The sequence below is a fragment of the Gouania willdenowi genome, chromosome 10 (assembly GCF_900634775.1).
Source record: "Gouania willdenowi chromosome 10, fGouWil2.1, whole genome shotgun sequence".
Classification (NCBI taxonomy): Eukaryota; Metazoa; Chordata; class Actinopteri; order Blenniiformes; family Gobiesocidae; genus Gouania; species Gouania willdenowi.
In genome coordinates, this window is record NC_041053.1 from 14,103,913 (window position 1) to 14,117,605 (window position 13,693).

Here is a 13,693-nt window from a genome sequence, read left to right on the forward strand (position 1 = left end):
AAAATAAATAAATTCCTCTGTGAGCTCCGCTCTGCTCTTTTGCTGCTGTCAGCTCAGCTGCTGGAAGAACTAAGAAGTTTCTTAAGTAAATGCACACTGATCAGATCAATGGTAGCCTTCCTATTACACCGCATAGCTGTAGATTTCATCAAGGTGAAGGGACAGAAGAGATGGTGAAACGTTGCTGTAATAAATGTCTCTATTGAGTTGGAAGTAGAAAGAGCTCAGCGGTTACATTGAAATATGTAAAGAGCTATAGATGTTATCACTAGAAGTGAGACTCGATTAAAATATTTCAGCTAAATAATTAGAGACTGGATTTAATTAATCTCAATTATTCGCCTAACAATATTGGACACGAGAAGCAACGTTTTGTTGCAACACATTTGTTTTTGTGTATAAAAATTAAAAAAAACAGCTCTTAGTACAAAACATTCCAGATAAGTGGAATCTATGCAAAATAGTTATAATATCTGTAGCATAAAATAAACAGACCATCTGATCTCCATAGCAGTTCATAAGTTGGGTTTGACGATGCAATCTGTAGCACCGCTACAGCGGTCGAATGTCCACTACAATCATTTATCCACTGACTTTGTTCATTTGTAACTCATGGACTTATTAATTTTGGCTCTGAACCTACACATGCTACATGTTTAGCCTTGAGGTGCTAGCTGCTACATGTTAGCATTGAGGTGCTAGCTGCTACATGTTTAGCATTGAGGCGGTAGCTGCTACATGTTAGTATTGAGGTGGTAGCTGCTACATGTTTAGCATTGGGGTGCTAGCTGCTAAATGTTAGCATTGAGGTGCTAGTTGCTTCATGTTTAGCATGGAGGCGGTAGCTGCTAATGTTAGTATTAAGGTGGTAGCTGCTACATGTTTAGCATTGAGATGCTAGCTGCAACATCTTAGTATTGAGGTGTTAACTGCTACATGTTAGCACTGAGGTGGTAGCTGCTACATTTTTAGCATTGAGGTGCTAGCTGCTACATGTTTAGCATTGAGGTGGGAGCGGAGGCAAGAAGAGATCTAATGATCGGCTAACTCTTTCTTGCCCAATTAGCAGACAACTGGAAAAAAAGCAATTCACTGTTATTTGTCTGGAACTAATTAATTGCAATTAACACGATCAAGTCCCAGCCCTAGTTATCACAGTATCATTGCACAGTAGCACAATTAGAATAACTATTTGTTTGGAAAGTTGATATGATTCTGTTTGTCTTATATTTTAACAATTATCATGACTGCAGCTTGGCTTTCTGTCAGGTTTGGAAGCTCAACAACATTGTCTGCATCTGCCTTCCTCTGTTTGTCTAGGACAAACATGATGTATTAACGGAAATATTCTATTCATTTGTTAATGACTCATACTGTTAGCAGATGAACTAAATTCCCTACTTGACTTTTACCAAGTTTAACTACCAATATCATACTTGGAGTGCTCTGATGGTGCCTCTAACACTTGAGATTCCCTGATGAAAACAAAGTAGATTAAGGTATTGATTTTGCCTTTTCCCTCAGAAAAGGAAATCAAGCCATTGCCGCTGTAAATGTTGGTGAAAAAAAATGCAGTAAATGTAGGTTATTTATGTAAACATCTCCTCTTTGCATCGCAATGAAGAGCAATGAGAAGTGATGTATTAAATCACTTATTAGTCAGCAAATAGCATCACCTCATCACACTTATTTCAAGCTTTTTCAACAAATTTACCTCAATTGTGAAGTCATTTTGTGTCTAATAGTCAACAATGACTCATACCACACACACAGAAAGAAGAGCTCTTCTAACTAGTGTTTCCACTGATACATATCCATTCAGTTAAGGTAATATTTTGTCCTATACATGGGAGGACATTGTTCAGTTTTTGTGACTAATGAGCACCAAGATGTACAGCTGTTGCAATACAACTCGGAAATCTTCATTTCCAAGTAATAACATTTGCTCTCCTTCTTCAAAGCGTTCCAGATGCAGCATGACATAAATATCTCCAAAACATTCCCGTTCATATTTGTCTGATTTGTAGCCTTCCATCCTGTAGGAGGCTGAAAAGTTCTGAGTTGCCTTCAACACACTTTTGCACACATTTTTACTGACACGTCACATAAGTCATGTTCACGTGAACATTCTGTGTGTCCATTGGCTTAACATTTCACCTAAACCTAATACATCAGTGTGTTGTTACATCTGGGTCACATGTGGACTTCAGGGAGGAGTCTGAATTCTTATGATATATTTTGATTGATTGTTTTAATCCGGATATCCATGACTTTTCAAAATGTCTTGAGTTTGTAAAGAACTTCCTTGTTTTTACCAAATGTCTTCTATTTGTATAGGTTTTACATCATAGAAATGTGTGTGAAAAACAATTGAATTAAAAAGAATGAAATTAATATTATATGCTGCTGCTGTTGGGGTTCTATGGTTTTGTATAATGTATATTTGTATTATTTTTGTATATATTATATGTATATTAGTGGTGTTTTTCTATTTTTCATTATTTTTCATTATTTTTCTATTTTCATTATTTTATAATATCATTATTTACTCTATTTATTCTTTAAGGGATTAATTAATCAATTCATTAATTCATTCATTAAGTACATTTTCATGCACATGATGACAATGAAGAAGCTTTGAATCCTTAAAACAAGTGTACACACACACTTGTGGTTCACCAGAGGGGTATTCCAAAAAGCGAGCTATGTTCGTACTCTGATGAGGGAAACTCTGTGTATTCCATTCCTGAAAGCTAGGTTTGTTTTTCTTTGAGTATGTCACCATGGTAACATTCTTCATGAACCGAACCTGCTCACTGGCCGCCCACCTGGACACCGTTTCTCAAGGAACACTTTCATTTACCTTGACACTTTTCTCTGACACAAATTAGTAACATTATACACCACAGACGTACGCTCACATTGTTACAAATGTTCTGTATTGCTTTAAAAAAAAAAATTACAAACGGTTGTTTTGTTTACAACATTGTGGATGTAGATCATTTAGGGAAAGGCTCTGTATGGTTGAACTGCATTAAAACGCCTACTGACGTCTGTAGTAAAGTTTCCTGGATACAAACCTGTGGCAAATGTAAAGGGGGAGATGTCAATTTTAATGAATACACATTTAAAGCTTGACATTTTCATTATTACAGCATAGGGTTGGGGGTTCAAATCTAGACTGTCATCTTTTTTATCATGTCTTTTTTGGACATCCAGATGACTCTGGCAACTACATTACATTAAAAATCAATAAAAATAAAGTGGTGTTCTGTGTGAAAGCACCTTCATAACAGGCTCATATTCCCCTCTCTTTCAGTTGGTTGCCATGGTAGTTCGTGTTATCTTTGCTCTATTTATGATGGCTTTTTATTGTGCTCGTGCACTTAAGTAACCCAAGGTTTACATACTCCGGGTTGATTGACCCACTTCATACCAGCTGTAATGAAATCAGATACCCAGAGTTTACCATGGCGGGGTATGTTGACCCAGAGTTTATGGATAAACTCAGGGTTTGTTGAACCTCCTTTCTTGAATACCCCTCAGTTGTTGCAGTATCACAACACAAATGTTTGCTTTGCTTAAATAATCTAACATTATACATGTTCGTGTTGTTACCATTGTGTCTAGGACTAAATATGTTTAAAGATTGCTAATCCTAGCGTCATTCTTGACCCTTTAACAGTCAAACTATAATCTGACCTCTAAGAACGTACCGGCACCTCAGCCTGTGAGTTTATATAAGTTCAGAATCACTGATGTCTTCATTCACTCTTTTTTACGGTCTCCACTGGCCTACAGGGACCCATCCTGGAGGTTTTTATTCTTTACTGTTTTGGCAGCAGAGAAGGTTATAAATTAACCTTTTTAGCACTACTGTTTTCTTTTCAGTGCTATAGAAGTGTGATAAACAACCTCTGACTCTTTGGAATCCCTGTGATTATTTAAGACGATATAAATCAAAAGGAAATAGATGTGTTTTTTGTGATGGTGGTTGTCCTGTCAGAGAGCTGCTGCATAGTTAGACTCTCAGTAATGTGCAGCAGTCAGTCTGTGAGGCTAACAGCTGTGTTGGAGATGGATTTCTTTCAGCGACTATATCATAATGTTTATTTGTTATATACAGTAACTCACCTGAGAGAACTTTATTGTTGAGGTTTGCTACATTGGTTTGCTGAGGTAATCACTGTTCTAGAGTTGACGATGAAGGTTTTGACTTAAAGTTCACACATCCCTGTAGTTTTTTTTGTTGTCATAAACTCAAAAACAAGCTGTTTCTACTGTGTGCTCTAAAACAACTCAAACTAAAAAAATGTTTGCATGTCGATGAAGTTGCTTTCCTATATTAAAGAATAAAAAGACAAAAGATAAAAGAAACAGCGTGTGGGAATGTAAGGAGAAGAAGCATATACTGTATGTGTTTGACTGTTTATAAATGTGGTTAATTAAACTAAAGCAACATGAAAATAAAGAACATTAGTTATATCCTTGTGCATACTGCAAAATGTGGGTCTGGTTCATTGTGCGGCCCCAACACAAGTACAAAATGGCAAAAGTACACACAAAAAGTAAAAAATGCACATAAATAAATCCGAAAAACACAGAACAATATCCAAATATGCAGAAAAATTACTCCAAAAAAAAAATAATAGAGAAAACAACTACCACAATACCAGAACAATATACAAAATGACAACGAAAACACTAAAAAAGTCTCTAAAAAAGTACAAGATTACAGAAAGACAAAAACGACTACCAAAATAAACTGAAAATAATACTTTATGGCATAAACACACAAAACACTGCAAAAGTCAATCAAATATCTCTAGAAAAAATTTCTCCAAAAAGCATACAAAATTAAGGATTTTGAGATTTAAAAACAAAGACTACCAAAAATAACAGAAAATAATATGAAATGCCAAAAATACACATACAACTGCAAAAACACACAAAACGACTACCACAATACCAGAGCAATATACAAATCCATAACGAAAATACTCAAAATGTCTCCAAAACATCACAGAAAGATACAAAAATGAGCAAAATAAACATAACCAACAGAAAATAATACAACATTCCAAAAAAAATACAGCAAGAAAATGCAAAAATTCATAAAATATCTCCCATAAAACACAAAAAGACTACAAAACAACAGAGCAATATACTAACAATGCCAAATATACTGAAACATGACTCCAAAAACATATTGCACAAGATTACACAAAAACATGAAATGAGACAAAAATATACAAAATGACTGCAAAACACACATAACAACAGATATAGAGTTAAACCTTTGTACTTTTCTGTATTAATACTCAGATTGGTCATTATTTTAAATGCTGGCATTAATGTTGATCATGTGGCCCTCAGATCAGACAATCACATTTTTGTGGCCCCTGCTGTGATAATTTGAAGAAAGGTAGAAATGAGGCAAAGTAACATTTTTGTGTGAATGGGTTGATCCTAAACTGGTTATAATCAGGTAGGAAATAGCAGCATATATTTAGAAAGCAGTGTCTGGTTTTGCGCCTGGTTTTGACTAGTTTTGGCTCTCACACAGTTTTGGCTCCTGCTTCGTGGCTTTGACACCATCCATTCACTTCTTTTTTCTCATCTAATGTGCCTGTTGACTCAGGTAACTGCATGCACCCTCCTCCATCTGTCATTGTGTCTTTAACTTCCTCTCTCCTCTCCCTTCTTTCTCTTTATGTTTAATCTTTGTCTTGCCCACAATGCACCTCTGGTGGTAGAAAATGAACGAGGAGGAAACTCAGTGAATGGTATCGTCTCCTAAAGTGGAGCCGGAAGAAAAAGACCGAAGATAAAAGATGTGATGAAGAATAGAAAAAGAGGTGAACGTAATGTATGTGGCAGAGAGTAGAAGCTACAGTAAGTTTAAATCTCCCAAAGTGTCAAGTAAAGTTTATTACAGAACAAAAGGAGAGATAAAAAAGACCCAAGCAGAGAGAAGTATGCTGGGTCAAGAGTAAAAAAGGAGAGATGAAAGTCAAATTAATGGCTTGGTAAACATCAGTGAGATGAACAAATGTGCTTCAGTTTGTGTTTCCATGCAAACAGTAACACGGGTCATTTTTTAAATCAGTGTACCGGCACTTTTAATTATCAGGTAGTGAGTTTGGAATCATCTGATTTATCATATAATGTAAAAAGATCGCTGGGGTGTTAAGAAGTGTGTGCGTGCGTGTGCGTGTGCGTGTGTGTGTGCACTCATGCCTTTGCAAACGCTCCATCAAATCAAGCCCCCGGTTGTTTCAAGGTGAGCCTCATTTTTGAACGAACAATTGGTGCGTGTGTGTGTGTGTGTGTGTGTGCGTGTGTGTGTGTGTGTGCGTGTGTGTGTGCACGTGTGTTTTAGGAAGACAGACACTTACTGGCTTTGCTTTGTAATCACATGGTGTGCAAGGTTACAGTCTTTCATCCGTAAAACTGGCAGAACAGAACAAACTCAAGCCCCGTGTCGCCCCTATGGGACAACTTAGGCACGTAATGCATTCTGGGTAATGGAGTCTGCTTTTTATGTGACTCCTGAGCGACAGTGGCTTTTTTTTTTTTTTTTTAAACAGTTTGACCGTATTCAGGGAATTTCTTTTACATCTGGAAGTTTAATGTAAAGAGGATTTTACAAGCAGCAGGTTTTAGTGATTGATTGACATAAATATTGTTTAACTTTATTTCTTCAGTTCAGGTAAAGGACAAATTGATTTGTCAGTGTAGTGTGAATGATTGGTGACATTATTAAGAGTTTCTTTCTGACTAATTTGTTAATGTAATGGATGACTTGGAATGAGATTAACCGACCAGTTTTAAAAAAGAGAAACACTAAAATACAATTTGGTAATGCTAATGCTAATGCAAAATGCTAAAACACCGAGCTTAAATAAAGAAGACCTACATTGATCTTTTTGGGTTTTTTTCTTTTTAAATTCATCAGCTTCATCAGTTGCTCTGTGTATTTCATGATACAGATATTCTAACTATTTTATGCTGTTCAGTTTCCACTTCTCTAGAATGTTCTGCACTTTTTTCATTTTAATACAAAAACACATTTGTTTTAGAAAGTTTACAAAAAAAATCCAGAAAAGCATGAATTATTCTTACTTAAATTTGATTTTGTGCTTTGTGAAAAATGCAATCATAATATTATTTATTAATAATTCACATTATGTTAACACTCAGTGATGATAAATTGAAAAAAAAAAAAAAAACATTGCTTCTCATGTCAAATATTGTTATGCGATTAATTTAGATTAATGAAGATTAATTATAAACCTCAAGTTCACTGAAGTGTTATTTTCTTTTTTTATATTTAATGAACTTTTGAGCAAAAGTTTCAGAGATGAAATCCCTGTATCTGTATATTGATGTATTTCCTGCTTGTTAAAAACGATTAATGCTGCGTTGCAGATCCAACATGGCTGCAGCACGTACCATGTTTGCTTACATCTTTATAATTGGTCTCTGATTGGTTCCTTTCCACTTTGCTGTAAATAACCCTGCAGCGCTGCATACAAATCCAGCAATGATTATTAAAACCAGCAGGGAATGCTCTTACGCTCATATACGCTTTACTCATGCATGTGTTTTTTTTTTTCATTTTAGTTGAGCTGGATCAGTCAACTGAGATCAACAATTTAATTTCATAAAGTAGAACCCTTCTAATACAACTTCAGTTGAGTTTCGGAAACCAAAGAAATGGTTTTTAAAAGTATATTATAGGTTTGTGTTAAAGACCCACTTGTTTACTTTGAGTTTTTTGGAACTCTTTTAAATGTTCTTTCAGTTTGTGTTTTAACGTCTGTTTTAACAGCTTGTGCAACACTTTGATTTAAAGTGCATTGTATACAAAAAGTAATCGTATTATTGTTATGGGGGTCCATGACAAATAAGGATTTTCATGATATTTTATAAATATCACCGTATGGTTTTTCATAATATGGGCGTCATTGGGCAAGGTTTGCTTTAATATTGTGATGGAAATAAAAATAGAAATAGTTTGAAATCATATATAGGACTATAATATAACTAAAATAGAGCAGGAAATACATTTGAATAGATTTAGAGTAATTTTAATGATTTTTTTTTTTTAAACCAGTAGTCATGGCAATGGTAATGTAATTACTTTGAATATCAGAATAAATTACAGTAATAATTTACTAAATATATTTTTTTTTTTATTTATTTATTTTTAAAGTGAGCGCTTACAAGCTAAGTTATCTTTTTATGCTTTTAAACTAGTGGTGAAGCTAGATTTTTTTTAAAAAAAATCGATTTAATTAGAGACTTTGTCATTTATTAATTTCCGTTAATCGAAATTAATCGTCTAACAATGTTTGACACAACGTTTTTCAATTCAAATGGATTTTATTACATGACTTAATCCATGAAAACAATGAATGAGCTTAAACAACAAAATAGTGTTTATTGTTTCCATCACTGAGTGCTAACATATTGTGTAATATGAATCAAGAAAATCATTTGTTCACAAATCACAAACTTAAATGTAAGATATGTTCATTGTTTTCTGGATTTCCTCATCACCCCACAGAGTTAAATTCAGAGTTTCCATAAAAATAGTCTGTGTCAGTATTATGGCTGTACTAGGAACTCGTGAAATGAGAAGTGCAAAAAAAAAATCTGATTACCTGCATTATTTTTATTATTTTGTGCGTTATTTCTCCGTAATTAATTAATTGCAATTAACGCGTTAAATTGCCAGCCTTACTGTAAGCCCTTTATAACTAAAAGAAATGCAGTTGAACAGTAGGGGTGTTGAGAAAAACCGATTCGGCGATATATTGTGATATTACGTTGCACGTTTTTCTGATCGATTCAAAATGCATTCATATCGATTTTTTTTCACCTTTATTTAACCAGGAAAGTCTTTTCCACTGCAGAAGACATTGTAACTGCACAAAGAAGTGCTCTGAAACCTGAGCACGTTGACTAGCTTGTGTTTTTACTTTAAAATCTAAAAAGAAGGTACTAACTTTCTGCATTGATTTGTTCTTCTTGACCAATACCTCAGTTAAGTTGCACTAAAGTCATGTTGCACTAAAGTCATGTTGCACTAAAGTCATGTTGCACTAAAGTCATGTTGCACTAAAGTCATGTTGCACTAAAGTCATGTTGCACTAAAGTCATGTTGCACTAAAGTCATGTTGCACAAAGGACGTTTAAAAGCCACAGGCAGATCGTGTGTTATTTATTTGAAGTTGTTGGCACATGGCATGTTAAAGCCAATGTTTTGAGTGTAAAATATGCTAATAAAATATATTTCATACATAATGTTCTCATGAAGGTGTACACTTTAACAGATTAGTTGTTTCTTAAGTCATATATTAAAAACAAAATCGAAATAATTGCCTTTTACTTTAATATCGGGATATATCGTATCGTACTGTATCGTGACATATGTATCGGGATACGAATCGTATCGCCAGATGCCAGGCAATACACACCCCTATTGGACAGTATATTTATCGCGTATATCAGAATCAGAATCAGAATGTTTTATTGCCATTGTTGATGAACAGAATTCACAACTAGGATTTTGCTTTGGCTTACAGGTGCTTAAAAAGGTGCAAGAGCAAACAATAGATTAAATAAAATAAGAATAAGGCATGCAATAATACATTCTTGATAATAATATAATGTATATATATATACTAAATAAATGTAATAATATATACATAGTATGTATAGTATAACATATAACCATGACATAAAAATGACATAATGGAAATATTTGACCACTACTTCTCTGGATTCCTGTGATGGGCCGTGTATGGTATTGTCTGTAAAAGCTCATAGTGTTTAAAAGTCATAACAGAGATGATATTAAATCAGAGCTTTATTTAAAGAGTTTTGATCAAAGTTGAATTCTGACGGTGCGTGGGTGACGGATTTAATGAATCCATGAATGAACATTTGTGATTACAGTTATTTTCACAGGCCTTTGTTGTGTTAATTAGCTGAAAGGTCGACTTGTTTTGCACATGTTTGTAGAAGCCACTGTATACACACCCAATGCATTTATTCAAACACGTTCTTGACTCTTTAAAGCGTGTTATTTGTTTGCGTGATCACGCATATATAGTTGGAAAATTCTCAGCGATGTCACACTGCATTGAAGCTGCATTAAAGAGGACGTCAGAGATTACATTCAGCCAAGCTGTTTGCTTTAAAGCTGTCAGTCTATTTACATCTGTTCAGGTATTGCTAGCAAATACAAAAAGAGGCTGGAATACAAATGAAGAGCATGGCATTGAGGAAACCATCTGCTGGCGTAATCCGTTTGGTTGGTTTTTTGTTGGCTTAATAAATGTTTGCTGGTTGATCAGTAAAGCAGAAAGGGCCAATGTAAATGTGCATGTTTGTGAGACGTTAGGGAAAGATTAATGTAGTAACAAAATAAAACAAAGGCTTAGATTTAGAGGATGTAGAGGCTGTCGTTGTGCAGCAGTCCTTTACCTTTTCTATCTCCAACTCATTCAGACCCTGCTTGTTCCACCATCACACATCCCGTCTTGATCTTTGCTGCTCTATCACTCATCTTGTCCATTCATCCCTTCAATCTCTCCATCATTAACCCCCACCAATCGCTCCTCTGCCCACCCTGACACTCCCTCATCTATCTCTACGCCCTCATGACTTTCAAGTGGTTTAGTCTTTGACTGCATCTCCTCACTGGTTCACGGTGTGTGTGGTCGGCGTGTCAGAGGCGACACACACACACACACACTGGAGCGCTCGCTGCCAAAGTTTTTCATTCTTCTTCCTGACTTCTGTCGATCTTCTTTAACCGTTATCTCTCTCCCTTTCTATCTTATGTCACACACTATGGAGAAATGGAAAGAAGTAAATGTCAATAAGGTAGAAGGTCATAGCCCTTTGATTAGTCTGTTGTCCTTAGTTAAGATTATATACCACTCAATTACAGCAGTCTTTCAGCAGGTGTTCACATCTGTGTAGCTGTATCATCCACTGTTTCATGAAGACACATGCAAATACCCTTAAGTTCACCTTTAAGTTCAAGATAGGGCAAGGTTTTCTTTATGCATGAATTAGAATATAATAAACCTTTATTGATACCCATAGGGAAAATTCACACATTGCAGCAACACCATCGAATAGTAAAAGTAAACAGTAAAAACAAAAATACATACCAACATAATATACTGTATATATAACTGTGGAAAGGACGTAGTTTAGAATAAAAATAAAATGCAATTTTAAACAAAACAACAATGGCATATAAAAAACACAACATTTTGCAATTAGCAATAAGCAATATGGTTGGTTGGTGGTGGTGTGGGGGGGTGGGGGGGGCTGTATCAGTGTTGTTACAGTTATTGAGTTAAACAGTGGTGTTGAAAATAAATGTACATTAGGGTGGTCAAAAAAAAATAATAATTAAGATTCTCTAGATCAGAACCCTGCATTTGGTTCCACATCTGGCCAAATCATTTGGGGCCAAAGTTTTATGCAAATAAATTAATATTTAGAGGTTGCACAAGACCCTTGTGAAAATGGCTCCATACTATAACCTAACGATTAAAAATTGTTGGTTTTGTTCTGCAAAAACAAACTGAAGCTTGCAAAGAAATGTTGAAAGTCCAACAACCATTAGCTTTGGTCACATCTGCTGGAACAATTCTGAATCATGTTTGTGGCAGATCCAGAGTTTTAAAGAAACACATCGTGCTGGTGGTGACAAAACCACTGATCTGCTTCCCTTCATAATATGATAGATTAATGCTTTGGTGGAATCTGTGAACCTTCCTTTTTCATAATGTTATGTGTATATAATGTATAACTTTGAGCAGCTTGTGCAACTTCTAAAACATCTCCTTTCTCTTCCAAATGTATTCCAAAAACATCTTCTGGATGCCAAAACCTAATGCAGTGTTCTAATCGAGGTTATCTGAGACTATTTTTTACCATGCTTTGATGGAAGACCCTAATATAGAGTAGATTTTGCTATCTGCATCAAAGTCATTGTGAGGAGCAATAAACCCCCACTCTTAAAGCATTTAGGAACATTTATTTTGTCACATTCATTGATTTTCTTTTGTAACGTTGAAAAAAGCTTAACAAAATGTCGAAGTGGGACTTGATTAAAGACTAAATCTAATTAAGTAAAGACTTTGTAATTAACTCATCTTGATTATTCTAGATTAATGTTTATTTAATACGAGAAGCAGCGTTTTTCAATTTAAATGGTATATGAATCATTGAAAACAATAAATGAGCATAAACAACAAAATAGTGTTTATTGTTTTCATCACTGAGTGCTAACATAATGTACAATATGAATAAAGAATATTATTATTACAAAGCACAAAGTTAAAGTTACATAAGCTACCGGTATATTCCTGTTTTTCCAGATTTTTGTAAACTTTCTAATAATGTGTTTTTGTGCAATAAAATAAAAAAAAACAACACTTAATACAGAACATTCAAGAGAAGTGGAAACTAAACAGTGCAAAATAGTTAGAATATCTGTTGCATGAAATAAACAGCAACTGATGAAGCTGTTTAGTTTAGTTTGAAATAGTCTTTCTACATAGTAGTTGATAAGTTGGGTCAGACGATGCTATCTGTAGCAGCGCTTCTAGCCCCGCCCACATCCTCTACCACCGATAGTGGTCTACTGTCCACTACAATCATTTATCCACTGACTTTGTTCATTTGTCACTCATGGAATTATTCATTTTGGCTCTGAACCCTGTCATCTTGTCCAGTGGGGATTGGAGACACTGTCTGCTCCTACTCTGATCGTTGTCCATGCTAGCTGCTACATGTTAGCATTGAGGTGCTAGCTGCTACATGTTTAGCATTGAGGTGGTAGCTGCTACATGTTTAGCATTGAGATGCTAGCTGCTACTTGTTAGCATTGATGTGGTAGCTGCTACATGTTTCGCATTGAGGTGCTAGCTGTTACATGTTAGCATTGAGGTGCTACATGCTACATGTTAGCATTGAGGTGTTAGCTGCTACAGGTTTAGCATTGAGGTGCTAGCTGCTACCTGTTAGCATTGAGGTGTTACATGCTACATGTTAGCATTGAGGTGTTAGCTGTTACAGGTTTAGCATTGAGGTGCTAGCTGCTACCTGTTAGCATTGATGTGGTAGCTGCTACATGTTAGCATTGAGGTGCTACATGCTACATGTTAGCATTGAGGTGCTAGCTGCTACATGTTAGCATTGAGGTGCGAGCAGAGGCTTTTATTTTTTTTGCTAGCAGAGGCTAGAAGAGCTCCGGTGATTGACAAATTGTTTCTTGCACAATTAGCACACAACTTAGCTTTTGTTTTCTATCCAGTGTTTTTTTTTTTTGTTTTTTTTGTTTTTTATTTTTAAACTAAAATGAACGCCCATGAAACATAGCAACGACTTCTCCTCGGGTTCTCCCGGTATTATGGGTATACCAAAAACATGTGCAATGAGAAAGGTTATGCACCATTTGGAGTACAAAAAAAAGATTAACAACGTTATTTTTTTTGTACGTTATTCTTCTGTAATTGATTAATGCACTGTCACAATCTAGATCCGATCTGAATGTAACTCGATGGGGTGATTGAGGAACCAACCCAACATAACTGCATCAAATTTCATAAAGAACGTTCAAATACAAACCAAGATATGCATTTTTGAAATCTCACCA

At 35.2% G+C, this 13,693-nt stretch overlaps 2 protein-coding genes across 5 annotated transcripts in view; one reads left to right on the forward strand and one right to left on the reverse strand.

The window, feature by feature from the left end:
* dock2 (dedicator of cytokinesis 2) overlaps positions 1 to 13,693 on the forward strand; it is a 223,951-nt gene that overhangs the window by 136,815 nt on the left and 73,443 nt on the right. The gene's annotated exons all lie outside the window — the stretch shown is intronic.
* The window catches only part of insyn2b (inhibitory synaptic factor family member 2B), a 33,656-nt gene that overhangs the window by 15,785 nt on the left and 4,178 nt on the right, over positions 1 to 13,693 (reverse strand). The gene's annotated exons all lie outside the window — the stretch shown is intronic.